The following is a 22,158-nucleotide window of genomic DNA, read 5'->3' as shown; positions in this document are numbered from 1 at the left end:
TCAACTACAGGATGGTATTTTATTGTCTGATGACCCCTCCAGTTAGATTTTCGCTTTATTCCCTGTATGGTCATTACCAGTGATGCTGCAGTGGGCACTCTAACACTATTTCGTGCGTCCACCTGCATGACACCCCAGGGTGGCCCCCCTGTCTCTACAGCAGGAAGCAACCCCCTTCTCCTTGTGGGCAACACGACTGTTTTTCCAAGACCAAAGCCTCAGCCTCACCCACATCCATACCCACAGTGCTGGCACATGCGTCAGCACATTTGAAGTCAGCTACAAGTATTTACTCAATTCAGTCACTGCTGATTTCTCTGGGTGGTGGTTGTCAGTGTGCCTGGGCCAACGTCCTTACAAGTTGCTTCTGTTTCCTGGGAGTGGGTCTTGTTCCATCATGTTCTCATTCATCAAACTGTCTTTCACAAGTTCTTTACATTTAATAGGTCTTCAACATTTACAGAATGACTGAACAGATGAAAGTGAAAATGCTAATTTCATGAAGCGCCATCGATGTTACATTCAAGTTTTCTGTGAACATGGTTCCCATCCACTACATCACATAGTTGTTCCACTCAAGCCAGTTTACTGTACTTATTGTCAATACTGGAATCTAAAGGGGATCTGTTGTTGGTGTTGTTCAGTCACTCAGTCGTGTCTGACTCTGTGCAACCCCATGGACTGAAGCATTCCAGGCTTCCCTGTCCTTCACAATCTCCTGGAGCTTGTTCAAACTCATGTCCATTGAGTTGGTGATGCCATCCAACCATCTCATCCTCTGTCGTCCCCTTCTCCTCCTGCCTTCAATCTTTCCCAGCATCAGCGTCTTTTCTGGTCATTTGCATCAGGTGGCCAGAGTACTGGAGCTTCAAAAAGGGGATCTATTAGGAACTTAGAAATAAGTGAATTAAATTTGCTTCGTGATGGACAAACACGTATTGGTCTCTATTTTTCTAAATTTTTTATTCTTATACAATTTTTAAAGGTTACTTTCCATTAACAGTTATTACAAAACAAAACATTGACTGTATTCCCCATATTGTACAATACATCCTTGAAGCCTGTCTTACACCTAATTGTTTCCTCCTACTCGCCTAGCCCTGTCATGCCCCTACTGCTTCCGTCTCCCCACTGGGAACCAGTTTCATCTCTACAGCTGAGTCTGCTTCTGTTTAGTTATATTCACCGGTTTGCTGAATTTTTTAGAGTCCACATATAAATGATACATAGAGTATTTGTTTTTCCCTAACTTATTTCATTTAGCATAATGTTCTCCACGTCCATCCATGTTGCTACAAATGTAAGTTATTTTTTACGGCTGAGTAATATTCCATTGAATACATGTACCACTACATCTTTATCCATCCTTTGTTGATGGACACTTAGGTTTCTTTCATGTCTTGGCTACTGTAAACAGAGCTGTAATGAACATTTGTGTGCATGCATCTTTTTGAATTAGATTCCCTGGTGGCTCAGCTGGTAAAGAAGCTGTCTGCAATGCGGGAGATCTGGGTTTGATCCCTGAGTGGGGAAGATCCCCTGGAGAAGGGAAAGGCTATCTACTCCAGTATTCTGGCCTGAAGAATTCCATGGACTGTATAGTCCATGGGGTTGCAAAGAGTCAGACACGACTGAGCCACTTAGAGTTTCAGTGCTTTTTTTAAATGCCCAGGAGTAGGATTGCTGGATCATATGGTAGCTCTATTTATACTTTTTTAAGGAAACTCTGTACTGTTCTGTCTCAGAGAAGGCGATGGCACCCCACTCTAGTATTCTTGCCTGGAAAATCCCATGGACGGAGAAGCCTGGTAGGCTGCAGTCCATGGGGTCGCTAAGAGTTGGGCACGACTGAGCGACTTCACTTTCACTTTTCACTTTCATGCATTGGAGAAGGAAATGGCAACCCACTCCAGTGTTCTTGCCTGGAGAATCCCAGGGACAGAGGAGCCTAGTGGGCTGCTGTCTACGGGGTTGCACAGAGTCAGACACGACTGAAGCGACTTAGCAGCAGCAGCAGCAGCAGTACTGTTCTCTATAGCGACTGAATCAATTTCCATTCCCACCAACAGCATAGAAGGGTTCCCTTTTCTCCCACCCTCTCTAGCACTTATTATTTGTAAACTTTTCAACGATGGTCATTCTGACCAGTGTGAAGTGATCCATCGTTGTAGTCTTGATTTGCATTTCCATGATGATTATTGATGTTAAGCTTCTTTTCCCATGCCTGTTGGCCATCTGCATTTCCTATTTGGAAAAAATGTCCAGTCAGTTCTTCTGTCTACTTTTTAATAGGGCTTTTTTTTTTTTTTTTTTTAACGTTGAGTTGTATGAGTTCACAATGGCCTCTTTTAGTCCATCTTTTACTTGAAAGAGAGCTCTTGCTTTATACAAACAACAAGGAGGCTTATGAATGGGTGCCCATGGGTCGGATGGCTGCTACAGACCCTGGGAGCTTGAGGCACAAGCTAATCTCAGTCTCAGGGATCTGTGGTCTTTCTTTCTCTCATCTCGTGACATCTCTCCCTTGTCCGGCTTTACTCTGCTCCCCGAAGTTTCCTGACCAGGTTCCTTTCCTTCACCCACAGTTTACGGCTCCTCACACCTCCACCTGTGCTCCCACAGTCATGACCTGAACTCCGACTGAGGGCATTCTTTCCATTTCAGATCTACTTACAACAGACTCAACACGTGTATGTTTGTCCCATGTCTCTACAGTCACCTGCTAACAAGGCAAGTATACATCATAGGAAACAGGGTTTTCTGGCATAAGCCAGAGAGTGCATGGCTTCAGTTCTGAGGGCCATAAGGTCACTCTTGTGACTACTCAACTCAGCTGACGTAGAGTAAAAATAGTCATGGACAACACATAAGAAATGATGCATAATGGTGCTCCAATAAAAGTTTACTTTTAAAAACAGGTAGCAGGTCAGCCTTCACACTGGTCAGACTGGCCATCATCAAAAAGTCTACGAATAATAAATGCTGCACAGGGTGTGGAGAAAAGGGAACCCTCCTACACTGCTGATGGGAATATAAATTGATACAGTCACTGTGGAGAACAGGATGGAGGTAAAATAAAGTTATCATATGACCCAGCAACCCACTCCTGGGCATATATCTCGAGAAAGCCATAATTTGAAAAGATACATATACCCCAATGTCCACGGCAGCACTATCTATAACAGCCAAGATAGGGAAGCAACCTAAATGTCCATCAACAGATGAATGGATAAAGAAGATGTAGTATAGATATACAGTGGAATAGTTAGTACTCACTCATAAAAAGAATTAAATAATGCCATCTGCAACAACATGGGTGGCCTTAGAGATTATTATACTAAGTGAAGTCAGACAAAGATAAATAACATGAGATATGAGATATCTAAGCCTAACCCTAACCCTAATCTTCTTGGCATATAAGATATCTCTTATACGTGGAATCTAAAAAAAAAAAAGATGCTAATTAACTTATTTACAAAACAGAAATAAACCCACAGGCACAGAAAACAAACTTAAGGTTACCAAAGGGGAAAAGAGGGAAGATAACTTAGGAGTTTGAGATTAACATACAAATGAGTGAGTGAGAGTCGCTCAGTCATGTTTGACTCTTTCAGACTCCATGGACTGTAGTGCACCAGGCTCTTCTGTCCATGGAATTCTCCAGGCAAGAATACTGGAGTGGGTGGCCATTCCCTTCTCCAGGGGAATCTTCTCTGACCCAGGAATCAAACCTGGGTCTCCCGCACTTCAGGCAGATTCTTTACCATCTGAGCCACCAGGGAAGTCCCAACATATATACCCTACTATACATAAAATAGATAACCACAGAGGATGTACTGCATAGCACAAAATACTTGATATTTTACCATAACATATAAGGGAAAAGAATCTTGAAAAATTAGACATATATATATGTATAACTGAATCACTTTGCTGTACACCTGAATTTAGCACAACACTGTAAATCAACTATAGACCAGTAAAAAATAAAGTAAAATCAGGTAGCAGGCTGGATGTGGCCCATGGGCTGTGGTGTGCTACCCCTGGCCTAGGCACTGTCAGTCTCAGAAGGGACGCATCTACTCACATCCCTTATACAGACTCAGAAGAGGAACAAGCTATGGTCCCTGGTCCACAGGGCTGGCCAGCATCTGACCGTCCTGTGATTACACTCACCGAGGCACCTTCTGATGATGGTTTGGTGCTGCACCTGACTCTGCCTTTTGGAAGAGAACTGAATGGCTGTGCGCATTGGTGGAGTCTAGGTCATTAGAGAGTTTTTAGGGCTAGCAAACAAGGATGCAACTCAGTTCAAATGCAGCTCAGGTGGACAAGGTCATCAGTGCTCAGGGACATGCTGGATGGTGATATATATATATAAATAGGATCAAGTATCAAGGCTGTGCACTCACAAGACACAGACTCAACCAATCAAGGAGAATTTCATCCCAGCTAGTTTCCAGCCAGAAGCATCCTCAGTAACTCCAGAAAGCTTTGACCAGTGGAGCACACTGGCTCTGATCCAATAAGGTCCATCGCATTTTACTGTAGGCTCCTATATACAGATGTAGCTATAAATGATGCAGGCCACAAGGTGTCCAAATGCTTCTTCCTAAAACCCTGTGGTTTTGCAGACACAAGATCAGCAGTAACTACAGTCTGCTCCTGTCATGGGTAACTGGAATATTTAGTAAGAAAAATTAACATTTGATAAATCTCCCTATTTTTATTTTTAGAGGCCCATACATTTACAAAGTTTATTCTTAAAATAAACTCACCATTTGTTGCTAAAGTTATTCTTTACAAGCCTGTTAACTTTTTTTTTTTCAAATGAAGAGGTGTTTTCACACATTTTGATTATATTCATGTATATGCATACAAACATTTTTAAAAGAAAGCATTCTCAATGCTTGAGAAGAAATACAGTGATGGACGGAATACTGTTGGCAGAAATCCAATTACACATAAATTTGAATGATTTTAGATTACAAACTAACAGTGGATAAAGGGCAACAGTCCACGGGAGACCATTAAAACTAATGAATCCCAAGTATAATTAGACGTGGGCATGCCTCACACATTTTTTTTCTTTACCGGCCATCAGCTCTGCTTCAGCTTGTTTTTTTTTTTTTTTTTTTTTAATTTTTAAAATTATTTAATTGGAGGCTGATTACTTTACAATACTGTGGTGGGTTTTGCCATACATTGACATCAATCAGCCATGGCTGTACATGTGTCCCCCATCCTGAGCCCCCCTCCCACCTCCCTCCCCATCCCATCCCTCTGGGTCATCCCAGTGCACCAGCCCTGAGCACCCTGTCTCATGCATCGACCTCGGACTGGCGATCTATTTCATATATGATAATATACATGTTCCAATGCTATTCTTTCTTCAGCTTGTTTTTAACCTGGGTTAGGGTAAATCACAGGAAGTGCCTGGGGGAAAGTGAAAACCTCCTGATTAATTAGAAAGAAAGCCTTTCAGGGAGGTTACTTTCTAGTCAGGCTTTCACAGGTAAGTAAAAGAAAAGAACACCGTGATAATACATGAGGAAGGAAACACCAGACAAAATTAAACTTTCCTCTTTTCTAAAGTTACAAGGTATGAATGGCAAGATTTTAAAAAATAAGCCGAGAAGCCATGCACAGGATCTAGGACAAGCCAGAGAAGGATGCTTTTGAGTCCTGGACGTCCTGGGGAAGGTATGGTCAAGACACAGGGACTTGTCACCTCTTCTGGCTTTAGGAGGGCAATCTGAAACTGGAATCTACTTGAAGGGAATTTCCGTGCATGTGTCACATACAACCTGATAGCTGCCATTACATCACTCGTACTGTTCAAGTTGTTTACTATTTGCTAAGCTTCTATTCCGATGACCTGTGGTAAGAATTTCAGCAAGAGCATTTACAGACTTCAAGTGCCCTGGCATCCAGGCTCCCCAGGGTGCGGGGAGATGGGTGATATTCTGTAACGCAAATCACCCAGGGAACTCATAGTCAGAGTGTCACGCTCAGCATTTGTAAAACACTGTTCATCTGCAGAATTATACTGCCCAGTTTTGCCAAGAGGCTGACTCAGTGGGTATTCACTCTGATAAATTTGGCTCCAGTAAGATCCTGTCCCTGGAGCTCCTTGGAGAATGCACACGGCTCGCTGCAAGCACAGAGGCAGAAGTGGGACAGGAGCAGGGAGGACAGAGAAGGAAGAGGTGTGTGTATGGACACAGTGAAAAAAAAAAAAAGAACTCACGAGGGCCACAGAGTGTGACCACAGAAGGTGCACCATCCATCCTGTTTAACAAAGATCACTTCTTAGGAGCAGTTCTTTTATCCTTCTATTTGTATGCGTGCACATATATTGCCGATCCTCATGACTCACACTTTCCAAGTTTGTGAGTCTGCCTCCTCCTAACATTTATTTGTGACTCCAGCTTCAGTGCTCACTGGGCATTTGCAGTCATGTGGGGACGTGCAAAGAGGGGCAAAGACACCCATGCTGCACTGAACAAGGAGATTCTCTGCCTTCTGGTTTCACTCAAGTTGTAAATGTGTCCATCTTAGCCTCTATTTAATGTCATGATTTTTGCATTTTGGGGGGCTTTGCATGTGTGTGTGTGAGTGTGTGTCTGTATGATTTTGTCATTTAAAATGGCTCCACTATAGTGCTGAGGCACTGTCCAGTGTCAAGTGCAAGAAGACCACAATGTGCTTTCTGAAACAGAGCAGGACCCTGTGGTCTTGCCCTCTGAGTCCTCGGCCTGCCTTTTGTCTGTGGAAAAACTTGAGCCAAAAAATAAGTTTGATCAGAGAAGTGAGAAAATGCAGAAACAAAGGAAACAATCAAAGTAAACCAAACAGTTCGGTCATTAAGCAAAGTCAAGGGCCTTCAGTTCCTCTTCAAAGACTATAGATAATCTTCTGAGCCATGTCCTGTGAGCAGTCTTGTAGACACTGAAACCCCAGGTGGAAGACGTCACCTACATGAGGACCAGTCTGTAACCGGGACAAGAGGTGCCACCATTTCGAGCACTGGCCTCAAGGAAAAGGGAAGAAACTGACCCTGGGACTGATGATTTTCTGTACTTAAAACAATCAGGATGTGACTGATCAGACCAATTTCAAGATGACCATCAAAGCTGACTGTGCTGTTTCTGCATGCCGCCCCCTCCCTCAGGCTATAAAAGTTCTTGCCCACTGATTACCAGTGGGCAGGGTAAGTCGGCCTCTGGACAGGTGTCCACCCTCCACTTATCCCCTCAGCCCCATCCCAGATGCTGACATCTGAAATAAAGCAAACTTGCCTTTTCACCAACCTGGCCTCTTTATTGGCTTTAGTGTAAGGAGCAGCCAGACCCCACTTTTCGTTACATTTCCAGGAAAAAAAAAAAAAAATATATATATATATATATGTGTGTATATATATATACAAGGTAAGCGTCATTCAGATGTGAATTACAGTGTTTTCGGTTATGAGGTGAATGTTAGTGAATCTACTGTATATTAAATAACGTGTCTTTAAACAGAAACATAGACAAAACAAAGTTATGTGTAGGTCCGTTATGTATGTAGGTCCGTTATGTATGTATGTGACCAAAGGCTCCAGGAGCCTAACCCTGTGTTTCTACTGGGAGCAATGATTCAGTATTTGCAGTGACTTCAGCAACCAAAACTACCATGGAAAATGAGAATCTACTGTGTGTGCATTTTTCTTTTTTTTTTTATAAAAGTAGATCTTGTATACACTACATGTACTGGGTTATACCTTAATTTTTGCACCTAATTCATTTAAGAAACCATGTCATATATCCTTACTTCCTTCTTTTCAAAGAATGTAAAGTTTTCCCATGGACAATTTTGCCATCACTGATTATATAGGTGCTCAGGATGGAGTTTTAGGTTTTTTGGTTTTGTTTTTTTTTAAAGAAAGCAAAAAAAAACAACACTTCAGGGAAAATTCTTAGGCCTACACCTTTGCAAAGGACACAGATGTCTGAATGAAAGAAAATTCTGGCCTCTGTAATCAGCATGTCACTACTGTGGCTGCATTTGGGAGTCATCAGCGTTTCTTAGGGGACTGACAGTGCGACACAGAGTGTGGATGCAGCCTGTGGGTTTGATGAGTGGCTCCCACACGGGATATTTCACAAATGTCCCATGATCAGGCTTTCCTTGATATGTAAGGTCAGAGTTTATTAACCACAGGGTCCCTTTATCTGATAGAAATCTGCTCCATGAGGAAAGGTGGCCTCTGGAAAGTGCTCTCCGTGTGTGGCACCAAAGCAACCCTCCTCTCTAAGGAAAAAAGCAAGGGCCACGTGACAGGGAGAACCCAGCCTCCTCTCTATCTGCACCTCCCACCCCAAACCTGCTGTGCTGGGCAGTGAACGAAGCAGCTCCAATCAGGACCATAAGGAGGGGGATCTGCTGCCCAAGAAAAGACGCCCCATGTATTTAAAGGCCACAGGAGTAACTTTGGACAAAAAGAATTGTTAGATGGAGGGGACATATGTATACATATGGCTGATTCACCTCGATGTACAGCAGAAATGAACATAACATTTTAAAGCAATTATATTCAAATGAAAAATTAAATATAAGCCCTTTACTTCCTCCAAGTCACGTCTCTGCCTCAGAATTTTCTAGCCAAGAAGGTGTCTGAAGAAGCACCAACAGGATACATCAACCTCCTAGTGTAGGTACATGATTCATGCAAAAATGGCATCTCTAGGCCAGCAAAGCAAACCCCACCCAAATTCCTTTCTCCTCAGAATTCATTAATGAAACCATTAGAAACCACTAGCTTTCTAATGACAATATGAACTATAAAAAGCATGTTGGATATAGACAAAGGAACACCAGGAGGGTGGAAAGCAAGTTTAACTTAATTTCACCCATGCACATTAAAAGAAACACACTGTACTTGCAAAGCTGGAGATGTGCCTTTCCTTTCATGAACATGGCAAGGATTTCCAGAAGTGAGATGGTCACCTCACCCTGGTGCTCCTTTCTGGGTCTAACTGCCCTGGTCCACACCCTCCTGCACACAAGCAAGGCACTGGGCTCATACATGTAACAGCTGTATAAGCTTATCTGAATTTCTGGGTGAACACTTTTGCTTCCCTTCATGAATTTATCAAGTGTAATTAGATTGTGCATGTGTGTGTGTGTGTGCGTGTATAAGACAGACAGACACAGAATGAGGAGGGGCTTTTGGATCCTCATAGAATGTTTACATGCACTTTTACTCACTCCAACTCCCTCCGAATCTGAGGATATTTCTCACAAAATTGTCCTATCTGGAAAGAAACCACAGTGCTGCATCCGTGGTCCACTAAACATTAACACTAAGTTGTTTCTTATCTGCTCTCTCCATGTACTAGAGTCTTCAAAGAGCTAGTCAATATAGGGTTTAACTCCCTAAAGAGACCCCTGCTCCAGAATTTGACTTCTTAGGGAGAAATAAATGTCATAAAAATAACGTCTGTTGCTAGCTTGTAGGAATTGGTAACAGCGGAATATTGTCTGTATTAATATATATGGAGAAAAGGTACTAAAATGCAGTTAAAAGAATATGCTTCGTATTATAGTTGAGCAAACAGTAGTATTGGAAATGTCACTACTCGTGTTTTTGTTTTCTCTACTGAGGTATAGTTGATTTGCAACATTGTGTTGGTTTCAGGTGTACAGTGAAGTGATTCCGTTATACATACTTATCTGTGCTTTTTCAGACTCTTCTCCATTATAGGTCACTGTAAGGCAGTAAGTATAGTTTGTGCTTGTTGGTTATCTACTTTATATATAGTGTATGTAGGTTAACCCCAATCTCCTGATTTATCCCTCCCATTACTCATGTTTTAAAAACCACAGAGAATCTTCACTAGAGGGAACTCAGCAGCTCACGAGACCTACGACTGAAGTCATTTTTGTAAGGGTGTCGGGGAGGCTCTGGCAGCGAGTGTTTGATGGGAGCTGTCACTTATCTCTTCTGCAGCCACAGTTTTCCCAGCTAAGAAAGAACCGTGTTAGCATAGGTCAGCAAAGGTCCTTTCAGCTCTGTGATCCTATTACTGAATGTGTCAAAATTGTAGTCCCTGACAATTTTTCCAACCTTGAGCTATAAGAATACGCTTTTATCCATAGATTCAAAAATAAAGAGATTGTAAAAAAAAAAAAAATCTTTTTGTCAGCACAGAGAGCTTGTAGAGACAACAAGAAACCTCTTGGTATGTAATTCTGGTATCAAATACAGTGCTATTGCAAACTAAGTAATAAGCCATGTTAATTCATTTGTTCACTAAATGTGTGCTTTTACACGTGCCTATTATTACAGTGAGGAGCTTTCACACCTGCACCCTTACACATTTACCAGGTGGTCAGGCCCTGACGGGTCCAGGACTTGCCGGAGGTCGCTCTAACATTTTCAGAGCACCCTCCTTCACGTTACCTGGGTTGCCAGCTGTGGGTCACACATCCATCTGCCTTCTAAGTTTCCCTGGTACCACTGCTGAAGAGACCTTGGAATCAAATGAGCAGAGCCTCCAAGCTGGTCCTGCCAAGCCCACCGAGGCCTTTGCTGCTGTCCAGGATGCTGGGCTGCATCATCACACCCAAAGCCACCATCCCAGACTCTTCCTTATCAACACTCTTCCTCTTCATCCAGCACTCTGGTTCTCTCAATTATGTCCATATTTCCCCAGCTTGGGTGGAGGGGCGGGGGGGTTTCCCAAGGCTTTTATATTTGTATAGACCTCCAGCTGCTTGGAGAAATAAACATTAAGCTTTCTCTACTACTAAGTCACTTCAGTCGTGTCCGACTCTGTGCGACCCCATGGACTGCAGCCTACCAGGCTTCTCCGTCCACGGTAAGCTTTCTCTGGTGCTACCTAATTCTACCATTCTCCCTCTCTCTTTGGCCATTTAATTGCCAATGACCCAGCCAGTCTGTTTCCCCCACCCTCTCCCCAGCTGCCCATGCCTTATCTCAAGCCCTTCAGCACTGCCCTGCCCTCACCTCGGGCTCTCTTCTCTTCAGGACCGCAAGGCTGCTCCTCCCCAGACTTCCCTGCCCACTCGGGAGGCTCTCTGGACACCAAGCTCTCGCCAGATACACCTTCCAGACATCCTTCCCCTACGGGTTCCTTCTGAGGTGCTGATCACTGTGCCCCTGCCTGGCCTGTCACTGGGCTACTCTGTCCCTTTTCCCAGGATGTGATTCCTTCCCCATGAAACCCGTGACCTCAGAGCATCTGAGGCTGCAGACCTGTCCACTCCAAAGTGGCCCAGGCTCCCTCCAGGGTCTGCTCCCTGCCCCCACTCTATGCTGGCTACCTGCATCACTGCCTCTTCTTATATTTACATCTTCATTTCTACTCCTTTTTTTTTTTTTAGAAGTTGGTTTTAAAACTTTTTCAATGGCATTTTGTATTTTTATTTAGGTATATTTGATGGGCAGTATTATATTAGCTCGGAGAAGGCAATGGCACCCCACTCCAGTACTCTTGCCTGGAAAATCCCATGGACGGAGGAGCCTGGTAGGCTGCAGTCCATGGGGTCGCTAAGAGTCAGACACGACTGAGCGACTTCACTTTCACTTTTCACTTTCATGCATTGGAGAAGGAAATGGCAACCTACTCCAGTATTCTTGCCTGGAGAATCCCAGGGACGGGGGAGCCTGGTGGGCTGCTGTCTATGGGGTCGCACAGAGTCGGACACGACTGAAGCGACTTAGCAGCAGCAGCAGCAGCATTATATTAGCTTCAGGTGTACAACATAGACATTCAATATTTTTATAGATTACACTCAATTTAAAGTTATTATGAAATATTGGCTATATTCCATGAGCTGTACATCTTTGAACCTTCTTAATTTTATACATAGTGCTTTGTACCTTTTAATCCCCCACCTCTCTCTTGCCCTCCCCCAGCCCTTTTCCCACTGGTATTTTCTGTTTTGTTAACTTCAGTCACTTTTTAAATATTTTAGATTCCACATGTAAGTGAAAACTTATAGTATTTGTCTTTCTTGAATACCCTCCATATCCAGCCATGTTGCTACAAATGGCAAAATTTCCTTCTTTTTTTTTTTATGGCTGAGTAGCATTGCATTGTGTGTGTCTGTATGTGTGTGGGTATGACATTTTCTTTATCCATTCATCTGAACATGTAGGTTGCTCAAAATGGATGAAATACCTAAATGTAAGACAGGAAACAATAAAACTCCTAGAAGAAAATAGAGGCAGAATACTCTTTGACATAAGTCTTTGAAATATTTTGGGGGGATCTGTCTCCTTAGCAAGAAAAACAAAGCAAAAAATAAATCCAAATTAGACCTAATTAAACTTATAAGATTTTGCACACCAAAGGACACCATCAACCAAACAAAAAGACAACCTAACAAATGGCAGAAGATATTTGCAAATGATGTGTCTCATAAGGGATTCATATCCAAAGTGTATAATTCCAATATCTAAAAACAAACAGCCTGATTAAAAAACAGAAAGAAGATGTGAATACACATTTTCCCAAAGACAATATACAGATGGCCAACATATACATGAACACACATTCAACATCACTAATCATTAGAGAAATGAAAATTGAAGGTGCCATGAGATACCCCGGGTCAGAATGGCTGTCATCAAAAAGACAACCAAAATGATAACTGTTGGAGAGGGTGTGGAGAAAAGGGACGCTACACTGTTGGTGGAAATGTAAACTGGAACAACCACTATGGAGTACAGTGTGGAAGCTCCCTGAAAAACTGAAAACAGAGTGATCAAATGATCCAGCAATTCCAGTCCTGGGTGTATACTTGAAGGAAATGAAACCACCAGTTTAAAGAGCCTCATGCACCTCAATGTTGACAGCTTTCTTTTCCTCCTTACAATACTCCCTGCCCATTGCAGTCCGTCCCTGAGACTTGGTGGATAGTGCACTGCCCTTTTTTTTCTCTTCTCTCTTACACAGACCCACCCCCTCTTTCCTCCCCAAACACTAGTATTCCCTAAACTTCTCTCCTTACAGTCTTCTCTAACCGCTTTCATCTCATTACCATAACCCCTACATCGGTAACTAGCGACCCTCCTCCTCTCTCTCCCAAAGTCCAAACAGGTTCAACAGGCTCAAACAGGTTACATGCTCACCCGTGCGTCCCATGTCTCCCTAAAACACAACCCAGCATCTTTGCTTAGTCACAGTTGCATCTGCTTGAAACCTTGAAAACTTGGGATTCTTTCATCTCTTTTGTCGATCAAACATGGATCCAGAGGTAAGAACTCTGCTTCTCCCCTTGAACTCTCTGCTGTGCTCCCCTCCTTCACATTCCTAGCACTGATGCTCCAGGTCAGGTCCTCATGAAGCTATGTCTCTCTCTGCACCTCCCAACCCCCAGGTCCTAACTCTCAAGCAACCACCAACTTCACATGGGGCTCTACAAGTAAGTATAAAAAACGCACAATAGTTTTATTGTGAGTGGATCTCTCAAATGTATTATCATGTGCTTTGAAAATTTATATTAAGGCTGCAATGTGGAAAGGGACTTTGGATCAAGAACAAACCCCCTCAAAATTTTTTTTCAGGTAATTGCCTTTAACTTTTTTTGGAGGAAAAAAGAATGTTCTGTCATCAATGACAATTGTGAACTATGGTATCTACCCTTGAATTAGAGGAGTGTTCTGTTTTCTCCGGCAAAATGTGATAGCTTCTTGACTGTTTTAGGAGGTTGTCTAGGCTACCTCTTTTGGTGCCATCTATAAACTTATTTTTTATTATCACTTCCTGCCCTGAAGCCTGGAATAAAACTTCATACCCATGAGCTCTGGAAAACAACACTCCACGGCATGACCCAACTAGTTTGGGAACAGTCATTTGTAAAGTAACTCATCACGTCCAGCACTGGGAGCAAAAGTTCTGGATTCATGTAAGGGAATCTTCCCTGCTAAAGATAACTTCCACTTTCAGCGGAATGACTACAATCCCTTCCACTGGGTGAAGGAAGCAAAGGGTCACTGAAGCATGGTCCCACCAAATTGGTGACCTGGATGACTGTGCAAAAGTCATCACTATTGGCACAAATGTGATTTGCATCCTTTTTCCTTCCCTTGTGTGTCTCCTGTCCTACCTTTGGAAGGTCTGCAGGCCATCTCAGGTGGCACTAGTGGTCAAGAACCCGCTTGCCAATGCAGGAGACATATGAGACACAGGTTTGATCCCTGGGTCAGGAAGATCCCAGAGGAGGGCACGACAACCCACTCCAGTATTCTTGCCTGGAGAATCCCATGGACAGAGGAGCCTGGTGGGCTGCAGTCCACAGGGGACACAGAGTCAGACACGAGCGACTCAGCACAAGTTGGTTCCTTTGTGCTGACTCTCAACCATCTCTTTGGGTTTATTCTTTGGTTGATCTGAATCTAAAGGATTTATCTGCTTTTCTTCTATGGAAAAAAACTTGGATGCCAATTTGAATTTTCAAGCTTGGAAATAATTTGGCCCCTAAACACAGTGATTGTCTTTTCTGCCAAGTGTCAAGGACCATGTCATACAACAGGAGTAAAGTAGATGCCCCTTGGGTTCAAGATCTTATTTTGAAGGTGATAAATGTGTTCCCCTAAAGTCATTTGGGACCTAGAGACAGACATCCTGGAATCTGAAGTCAAGTGGGCCTTAGAAAGCAGCACTACGAACAAAGCTAGTGGAGGTGATGGAATTCCAGTTGAGCTATTTCAAATCCTGAAAGATGATGCTGTGAAAGTGCTGCACTCAATATGCCAGCAAATTTGGAAAACTCAGCAGTGGCCACAGGACTGGAAAAGGTCCGTTTTCATTCCAATCCCAAAGAAAGGCAATGCCAAAGAACGCTCAAACTACCACACAATTGCACTCATCTCACATGCTAGTAAAGTAATGCTCAAAATTCTCCAAGCCAGGCTTCAGCAATACGTGAACTGTGAACTTCCAGATGTTCAAGCTGGTTTTAGAAAAGGCAGAGGAACCAGAGATCAAATTGCCAACATCTGCTGGATCATCAAAAAAGCAAGAGAGTCCTAGAGAAACATCTATTTCTGCTTTATTGACTATGCCAAAGCCTTTGACTGTGTGCATCACAATACACTGTGGAAAATTCTGAAAGAGATGGGAATACCAGACCTCCTGACCTGCCTCTTGAGAAACCTATATGCAGATCAGGAAGCAATAGTTAGAATTGGACATGGAACAACAGACTGGTTCCAAATAAGAAAAAGAGTACATCAAGGCTGTATATTGTCACCCTGCTTATTTACCTTATATGCAGAGTACATCATGAGAAATGCTGGGCTGGAAGAAGCACAAGCTGGAATCAAGATTGCTGTAAGAAATATCAATAACCTCAGATATGCAGATGACACCACCCTTATGGCAGAAAGTGAAGAGGAACTCAAAAGCCTCTTGATGAAAGTGAAAGAGGAGAGTGAAAAGTTGGCTTAAAGCTCAACATTCAGAAAACTAAGATCATGGCATCTGGTCCCATCACTCATGGGAAATAGATGGGAAAACAGTGGAAACAGTGTCAGACTTTATTTTCCTGGGCTCCAAAATCATTGCAGATGGTGACTGCAGCCATGAAATTAAAAGACGCTTACTCCTTGGAAGGAAAGTTATGACCAACCTAGATAGCATATTGAAAAGCAGAGACATTACTTTGCCAACAAAGGTCCGTCTAGTCAAGGCTATGGTTTTTCCAGGAGTCATGTATAGATGTGAGAACTGGACTGTGAAGAAAGCTGAGCACCAAAGAATTGATGCTTTAGAACTGTGATGTTGGAGAAGACTCCTGAGAGTCCCTTGGACTGCAAGGAGATCCAACCAGTCCATTCTGAAGGAGATCAGCCCTGGGTGTTCTTTGGAAGGACTGATGCTAAAGCTGAAACTCCAATACTTTGGCCACCTCATGCGAAGAGTTGACTCAGTGGAAAAGACTCACACTGGGAGGGATTGGGGGCAGGAGGAGAAGGGGACGACAGAGGATGAGATGGGTGGATGGCATCACTGACTCGATGGATATGACTTTGAGTAAACTCCAGGAGTTGGTGATGGACAGGGAGGCCTGGTTTGCTGTGATTCATGGGGTCGCAAAGAGTCAGACTCGATTTATCGACTGAAGTGAACTGAACTGAAAGTCATTTGTACTGACATCCAACTTCCTTTTCCATTTAATGGAGCAGAACAGAACTATAAGATCTAATCGTCTGACACGGTACCTTTAAAATTAATATAACGTCACTGTGTATTTCTGTCATTTCACTGTAAACCTAGTTCAGAAATATATCTAAAATAATCAAGTGCGCCAGTTTCATCCAGCTCATTAGAACTGATTCAAATGTATTCTTTTTAATGGCTGAGTAATACTCCATTGTGTATATGTACCACAGCTTTCTTATCCATTCATCTGCTGATGGCATTGAAACATGCATAATATCATATAAGAAACGAATTGCCAATCCAAGGTCAATACAGGATTCTTGGGGCTGGTGCACTAGGACGACCCAGAGGGATAGTACAGGGAGGGAGGTGGGGGGGGATTTAGGATGAGGAACATGTGTACACCCATGGCAGATTCATGTTGATGGGTGGCAGAACCAATACAATATTGTAAACTAATTAGCCTCCAGTTAAAATAAATAAATTTAAATTAAAAAAATAACCTCCTAGAAATATTAAAAAATAATAAAAAATAAATAACCAATCTTCAATTGCATAACAAAAAACAATAAAATAAAATAAGATAATCAACAGCACCGTAGAGACTGCAGTGAACACACATTCTTGGGCACTTGGATACTGAATAAATGAATGAAAGAATGAATGAATCCTAGGCCTCATGGAAGGCAGGGCATAATATCTTCCCTCCATGTACTAGAATAAAGAAAGCTAACAAGAGTAGAAATTTAGAATATGTACTGAAGATAAATGGGCCTTTTTATTTGACTTAACAACAACAAATTTTGGTTTGCATTATTTTCTATAAGTCATTTTGGGGAGAAAAAGTAACATCCCCAAAGTATTATGAAGCAGCATTGGGTTCATTTCTGTTTTTAAACATACTTGGGAGCAAATTGAACATACTCAGAATGTTTTATTAACCAGAACATTTAGTTTAACTAGTTTAATTACTGCTCTTTGGGAATCACTATGATCAGTGGGAGCTCCTGGGTTTGGTCTCTGTGTGGGATGCACTGCACAGAACGCCCACCTGCACAGTGACTGGGCACCCAGGTTCAAAGATCTCCAAGGGGCCAAGAGACGCAGCTGACAGCAGTTCTCTACAGTGACTGGACTTTACCCTGAAAATTCCTTTAATGGGAGCAGTAGCTAAATGATACTGGAAAAGGGCCAACCTTTGCTTTTATCCTGTCAACTCAGAGAGGTGGGTTTGCAGCTCAGTAAATGCATATCCTCCTGAAGTAAAAATTCCTTGACAGAATAAGCTGTGTCTTATTTCTGCTCAGTCTCTGTAGTTCCTGTGTAATTCAGGTCCTTACACAAAGCATGAGGTCACATTATTGAACAAATACCAATCAATTAACATTCTAATACAAATGGGAAAGCTGAGAAAGGTATCCAATGACTGAAAATCATGGGAGAAGAATCCAAATCCTCAATCTCACCCAGTCCCTCATTCACTCAGTTTAGAGAAAAGGGAATCCTAACTTGGCATCCATTCCATAAAGACTATAGGAATAGCTTTCATAAAGCCTATGCTTCAGAAAAATTTTTCCAACTAGGAAAAAGTACAGGTGGTTTTCTGTGTCATATGCAATCCTCTGACAACTTGCATCTTGAGTCCATACTTTAATCTCCAATTAAAGAGGAAAACTGCAGCTCTCTGTTGCCAAATTATAGATCTATTTCTTGGCTCACTGAGAAAGGAAACTGCTAACGACTGTAAACAGTCTGTGTGATAATTTTTTTTTTTTTAATGGAAGTATAGTGGACATCCAAATTATGTTAGTTTCAGGTGTATGGTGTAGTGATTTGACAATCAAGTACATTATGAAACGACCACTAAATCTTGTCACAGATTGTCACCAGATAAAGTTATTATAATGTTATAGACTATATTCTTCATGCTGTATATTACATCCCATGACTTATCTATTCTATAACTGAAAGTCTGTACCTCTCATCCACTCCATCTGTTACACCCAACTCTCTGCTCCCTGCCCTTCTGACAACCACCAGTCTGCTCTGTCTATATAAACCTATTTCCATTTTGTTTGTTCATTTGTTTTGTTTTTTAGACTCCACATTTAAGTGAGATCATCTGGTATTTGTCTTTCTCTGACTCATTTTACTCAGCATAATGCCCTTAACGTCCAACCCTGTTACTGCAAACGGCAAGACTTCATTCTTTTTTTATGGCTGAGCAATATTCCGTTATATATATATATATATAAATTTATATATATATATATATATATATATATATATATATATATATATATATATATATAAATCATGCTCTTGCCTGGAAAATCCCATGGACAGAGGAGCCTGGTAGGCTGCAGTCCATGGGGTCCCTGGAAGTCGGACACGACTGAGCGACTTCACTTTCACTTTTCACTCTCATGCACTGGAGAAGGAAATGGCAACCCACTCCAGTGTTCTTGCCTGGAGAATCCCAGGGATGGGGGAGCCTGGTGGGCTGCCGTCTACGGGGTCGCACAGAGTCGAACACGACTGAAGCGACTTAGCAGCAGCAGCAGCAGTTTATCAGTTATATACAGTAGTGAACTTCCAAAATGGAAAGCATAATTTTTTAAAAAATTATTCACTGCATCTCTGATTACTCCCAGATTTAAGAAATAATAGGTAGATATTAGAAAGCCTTAGAGCAATTTTAAGGCTTCACTCTCTGATTTCTTCAGAAACCTGAGCCTAACCAAAACCCAGGAAAAAGAGAGTTCTCTAAGCCACACATCTTTCTAGAGGCCTTGGTGAATTGCTGCAGGGCTGTAAGTACATTAGGTGGCCCGGTCTGCTCATGCAGGACACTCCTGCAGCCTGTAAGCAATTATAAGGTCAGCGCATCTCCTGATTAAGAGCAGATAGCTTTAAAAGGAAGAGAAATCAAATTATACAATGTGGTAAAAAGAAATGAGGAAAAACCTCATTCCAGAAATATGGATGCCAAGAGAGGAGGAAAAAAACCCAAAAACTAGGAGCAATTTAATTTGGGGAAAGATGACGGGACAAATGAAGGAAAGAAAAGAAGAAATATCAAGGGTTTCCCCTATGTGTATGAAGGAGGGGAGCATGGAGCCTAAATGGAAGACATTTATACTAGTGTGAAGAAAACACAAGTATTCTATTAGTTTAAAGAAAGAAAATTCGGTAAAATCAGTTTGTAGCCAATAGTTCTACCTTCAGCCATTGTGAAATGTAAACAAACAATTGCTGCTATTTTACGTGAATTTTAGTTATCCTGCAATCAGAGTATAAGTTTGAAATATGATGTTTATAGGAAATGCTATTAAGAAGTTATTATAACAATCTGGGTTCTTAATATAAGTGACTGTAAAATTAAAACTAATAGAACTTAAGGAAATTTCTCTTTGAAAACTAAAAACTTATAACATTCAAATAGTCCTCCTGGTAGCAATAAACTAGGTAAATTTTGATTAAAAACAAAGGATAAAAATCTGGGCTTGATGCCATAGGAGATACCAAAAAAAAAAAAAGGTACTTTGGTTTCTTTAGACACAAATTATTTGTGAAGCATTAAACAATCCAATTAGAAAGCAATGCAAGAATGTAATTAAGGAGTAAAATACATGGTCCAAATAATAAAAGCTTTGGGAGGTAAATAAAAGGAAAGAAATAAGCCAGAGCTATCAAGAAAAACTTTATGGAAAAATTAAAACTTGGGCTGGTTCGAATTCAGAGACAGAGAAACAAATGTTGCTAATACTAAAATAATTATTTTGTATATACTATATTGCTAAGAGCTATACCAGACACGAGAGCTGTTTTTAAATTACACCATCCACATGAAATGAGGGGCCTGGGCCCACAGGCACCGCCCACGATCAGGATCCAGTGGGTAAGAACGCAGGCTCTCAGTCAGCCTGCTTGGTTCTGAGTTTTTCCTCCAGGAACTTGGGGGCTGACTGTGGTCAGGTCACCATCATTCCCCTTGAGTCAGCATCCTGGTCTGTTCCCCAGTAAACTTCCTTGAGGTCAAGGTCAACATCACTCCCCTTTTTGAACCACCAGCATCAAGCCCATTCAGCGGTACACACAATGCCTGTCGGGTGTTCATCACAATTCATCATTTAAATAAAAAAGAGAAATTATGACATGATAGTTCATGATGCTGTAGCTGAAGCTCCAATACTTTGGCCACTGGATTCAAAGAGCCGACTCACTGGAAAAGACCCTGATGCTGGGAAAGACTGAGGGCAGGAGGAGAAGGGCAGCAGAGGATGAGATGGTTGGATGGCATCACCGACTCAATGGACATGAGTTTGAGCAAACTCTGGGAGATGGTGATGGACAGGGAAACCTGGTGTGCTGCAGCCCATGGGGTCGCAGTCAGACACGACTGAGCGACTGAACAACAACAACATGATTATAAAAGATCATCCTGCCACGGACTGAAGAAGGAAGAAAGCTTCTCAAATTACCTCCCAGGTACTATAAATGGAAGCAACGGACACTATGACTAAGTGTGTAAAAAAGTTTTTTCTTTATATACAGTTAATATCTTTCAAAGTATGATATAAACTCCAGATGATCTTTTTATTTCAATTGCATCTTATTCAAATCCATTATTTACTTGTAGAGGAGCAAAAATAAGGTAAATGTAAATATTTGCATAACAAGTTCTCTGCTAGGATAGACTGTATATAAAATACATGTGTGCAGATAGAGACAAAGATTTAAAATGGGAAAAGTGCAAAGCATTTTTCAGTTTATAAACAGATGACTTCAGTAGCATTTAGGAAACTGATCACAAAGGATCAAAAGGATCACCTAAAACTTTGAGAGCCATCAAGCAATTTTTAAAATTATGAAAAATGCAGTTGCGTGGCCAATCTGTCTCCCGTGTTGAAACCAAATAACACTTCAAATGGTATCCATGAAACGGCTGAAGGAAAAGAAAACTGTAATGAAAACATCTACCCATCGTTAAACACAAGTGGAGCTGTGGCCGCCCCGCAATTGTGCTTCAAGCGGTTTCAAAAGGGCCGGCTGGGTGAAAACTTGTTCTGCTGAGCTCTCATCTGCCAAAATAGCCATTTGCAATTAAAAATTAAAACCACTGGCACCTGTTCTTTGCAAGCAATTATTAAAAGACGGCTGGCTACCTTCCTGGCTTGTAGTGGTTTCTGCATCAAGACTTCATGCCATTTTGAAATATTCCTGTCTTATGTTTCATTTCTCTAAGGCCATAAAGTTCCCAAGACTAAGATTTTAACACTTTCAACATTTCTAATTGTAATATGAACCAGACTTCCCTGGTGGCTCAGACGGTAAAGCATCTGCCTGCAATGCAGGAGATCCGGGTTTGATCCCTGGGTTGGGAAGATCCCCTGAAGAAGGAAATGGCAACCCACTCCAGTTCTCTTGCCTGGAAAATCCCATAGACGGAGGAACCCGGTAGGCTACAGTCCATGGGGTCGCAAAGCTTCCGACAACACTTCTTATCTTGCGTTTCATTTCTCTCAGGCCATAAAGTTCCCAAGACTAAGATTGTAACACTTTCAACATTTCTAATTGTAATATGATCCTCAAATACTACAGCATTGTTTCAATTTCTGAAAACAGATTGATTTGAGCATTTTGTTTTATTATACACGTGCATTTTATTATACATATATATTTTATTAAAATGTTACTAGATTAGCAGGGCATAAAGCAGTGTAACTTGTACAAGGCCTCACTGTATTTAAGGGAAATCAGTGATTTTTTAAAGAATTCAGGAGCAAAATTAAAATGCAAACATCAATTTCTGCAGACAGAGGCTTAACTCCGAACAGAATACATATGTAAATAAAAAAGTCACTCATCAGGTCTGTTTGAGTCCTGACACAGGGAGTGGCCGAGACAGTCAAATTCCATCTTCCTCCAGGAAGCCATCCGTGTATTTGAGGGAGGTGTGGGGTGTCAGTAAGGCTTCAGT

At 41.8% G+C, this 22,158-nt stretch overlaps 1 protein-coding gene and 1 long non-coding RNA gene across 3 annotated transcripts in view; both read right to left on the bottom strand.

The window, feature by feature from the left end:
- The window catches only part of KCNQ5 (potassium voltage-gated channel subfamily Q member 5), a 626,605-nt gene that overhangs the window by 594,397 nt on the left and 10,050 nt on the right, over positions 1-22,158 (bottom strand). The gene's annotated exons all lie outside the window — the stretch shown is intronic.
- LOC147365578 (uncharacterized) overlaps positions 1-22,158 on the bottom strand; it is a 36,086-nt gene that overhangs the window by 12,519 nt on the left and 1,409 nt on the right. The window contains exon 2 of the long non-coding RNA XR_015132574.1: positions 1-22,158. This exon is cut by the window's left edge and continues 12,519 nt beyond it. This is a non-coding gene — a long non-coding RNA (uncharacterized LOC147365578).

This window comes from Bos grunniens, chromosome 9 (genome assembly GCF_055505025.1).
Source record: "Bos grunniens cultivar Pamir isolate PY7600 chromosome 9, Bosgru_T2T1.0, whole genome shotgun sequence".
Taxonomy (NCBI): Eukaryota; Metazoa; Chordata; class Mammalia; order Artiodactyla; family Bovidae; genus Bos; species Bos grunniens.
This window is presented reverse-complemented; position numbering and strand designations above follow the sequence as displayed.